The following is a 2,955-nucleotide window of genomic DNA, read 5'->3' as shown; positions in this document are numbered from 1 at the left end:
CATCGTTTTCAACTCTATTTGTTATTGTCTTACTAAAACAGAGACAGTCATGTGTTTAATATTTAAGAAGTAGTCAGTAGACATGAATGTTCATATAATTTTAACATTTGCTGTCTTAAAACTTGCATACAAAAATATATATTCTTGTAATAGTTTTTGTCTTATTTCATTTAAATTTTTTTTCTAATTTTCTGTAACGCCTTGATTATTCAAGTCAAGTAAACTTGAAGTCGATATATCAAACAATAAATATAAGCTCTGTAGAGCTTTTAAAATTGACATAAATAAAACACAAGACATACACATTAACTTAAAGCAACATTACATACAAATTATAAATAACATGCAAGTAATCAAACACACAAAAAGCACTATAATAAAATCAATGCAGACTAAATTTAAAAGCAGATGCTACTATGCAGCTAAAAGCATTAAAATTAAAATGCCAGTAAGATTAAAATAATAAATTGAAAGATTTTAAGGAGATGATGTTGCACCTTTCAGTTGAGTAAGCCAAACTATTGGCAAAAGGAACAAGAACATTCCTTTCCCTCCCACTTATTTATCAAACTTTTAAATTGATCAAGTCCCATTTCCCCTCTTAATTCATTTTGAAGTTGGTTCCACAGTTTAGCTGCCCCATAGCTGACAGAGTGCAGGCCAAACCTGGTTGTGTTTACTCTTGGTGTGTTCGCCAAGTTTGCATACCTGAAAGAGTAAGAACTTTCTTTAACAGTTATCATATCATGTAAGTATACAGGAGTAAGTTTGCTTATTATTTTATATACATGTATAGCTTAAAATCCCAATCGTCTAACTCTTAAGGATGGCATCTTAGACTTTATTAACAACTCTTCATATGTACTTTTAGCATCATAATATAAAGCGTAAAGCTCTTTCTTGAATCATTTCTAACTTTCTTGTACAGCTTTCATTACATTTGAAATTTGCTGGCTAAAAAGAATGATATATTGTAAGTTTACCAAATTTACTTGGATGATATCCATTTCTTTTAAATGCATTTAATTGTTGTGATGCCTTTTTACATAGATATGGCTATTAAAGTTCAATTTAAAATCAAATGTTATACAAATTAGATTTACCTCACCTCATAGAGGATATCTTTACCGTCTAAATTAAAAGTTATGTTCTCTTTTTGAGTCTTACTGCCAATCGCAATAGCCTGAAACTTTTCAGGATTGGCTTTCATATGATTATCTGAAAACCATTTGAATAAAATAATACTCTCCTGTTCCAGAGTGTCTGCAATATCTTGTAGATCATTGCTGCTATATGATAAAGAGTAATCAAGGGAACCAAAGTTATAGCGGTAATCAAAAGAATGTAATCCAGGGACAAAGACCAGGCATGGAAAACAGACATACACAACAAAGAACATAAAGTAACTAAAATCATACAAACAAAGTAACAAAAGTAAATGAGCAACTCGGATTCCACTAAAAACTGGGAGCATGGACCAGGTGCACCGGTAGGGTAATCGTGCTCTGCTTTTCTAGAAACACCCGCCGAGTTGCTCATAAAAAGTCAAGTCCGGGGTAGGTAAACGAGGAAAGGAAAACTATGACCCGTTGAATTAATCAGTTTTCATGGTGCTGTTGGATACACCATAACGATCTACGAGTTCATAATGACGACCATAAAACTTCTGTAGTGATGACTTCAATGTTGTAGCAACATAACTCTGTTCCAGAAGCCTATTTGTTAGAGTTCTAGTGCGATACTAAAAGTCTGCGTAGTTTCGGCAAGCTCTGGCATAACGTATGAGTTGTGATATGAACACTCCATACGCAGGAGACGAAGGGATGTTGCCACAGATGAAAGGAAAGTTGACAATTCTGAATGAAAAGTCATCACGTTTGTCGTAAAGTTTGGTCAATAGTTTTCCTTTACCATCGATTTCTAAGTGTAGGTCAAGATATGAGGCTGACTTCACAGTGTCTGTAGTATCCTTTATCTCAAGTTCTTTTGGGTAGATGCGATGTATCAAATCCCCGAAATTAGGATTGTTTAAAGATAATACGTCATCTATAAAGCGAAAACTAAGAGTGAAGGATCTAGCCAATCGATATTCCTTCTTTCTGATCAGGCCAGCTATAAAGTCAGCCTCATAATATTGAAGGAACAAGACAGCAAGTAAAGGAGCACAATTTGTTCCCATTGGAATGCCGACCGTTTGTTGAAAAACACGTCCACCACACTGGACAAATATGTTGTCGATTAAAAATTCCAGCATTTTGTAAACATCTTCCTGTGTATATTTGGAAGATGATTTGGAATTATTTCTTACAAAGTATGAGGAATTTCTACCAAGAACTATATATTTGTATCTAGGTGTACCATCTTTTTGGAAAAACAACGATGTGTAATGTTTTTAAGTCTGGATTTTAACTGAGTGTGGGGAATAGAAGTATACAGTGTTGAAAAATCATAGGTTTTAATGCTATTATATTCAGATAATAGTCTTGAACTGATTGTCTCCAAAAGATCTTTCGAATTTTCAGCATCCACATTGAATTAATACCACTACGGGAGTAACAAGTGTTGTGCTAGGACTGCAGACCCTCTTTGACATTTGTGAGTATGGAAGTTAAAAGTTTTGAAAGAGGTTTGGTGATACATTTTGCAGATCCAGCTATGAAACGTTGTTTGTATGGATTCATGTGAAGTTTAGGAATCCAGTACATAGACGGTAAATCACGGTCATCGTCCTAAGTAGAGAGACCAAACGAGGATAGCACAGATTTACGGTTTTCCACTATCTCTTCTTTGGAGAGAGTGGTAGCAGTATAGGTCTTATCACTGCTATTATTATTTCTACGTCTACCTCTGATAATACACATTGGATATAAAACGTTTTGCAGACAAAAACAATGTTGTTTTGGGCTTTGTCTGCTGGTACGACAACATATTTGTCATGTATAGTAGACAATGTTT

Source organism: Perna viridis, chromosome 2 (genome assembly GCF_037379345.1).
Source record: "Perna viridis isolate PV_CMFRI_1.1 ecotype Kerala chromosome 2, ASM3737934v1, whole genome shotgun sequence".
NCBI classification, from domain to species: domain Eukaryota; kingdom Metazoa; phylum Mollusca; class Bivalvia; order Mytilida; family Mytilidae; genus Perna; species Perna viridis.
This window is presented reverse-complemented; position numbering follows the sequence as displayed.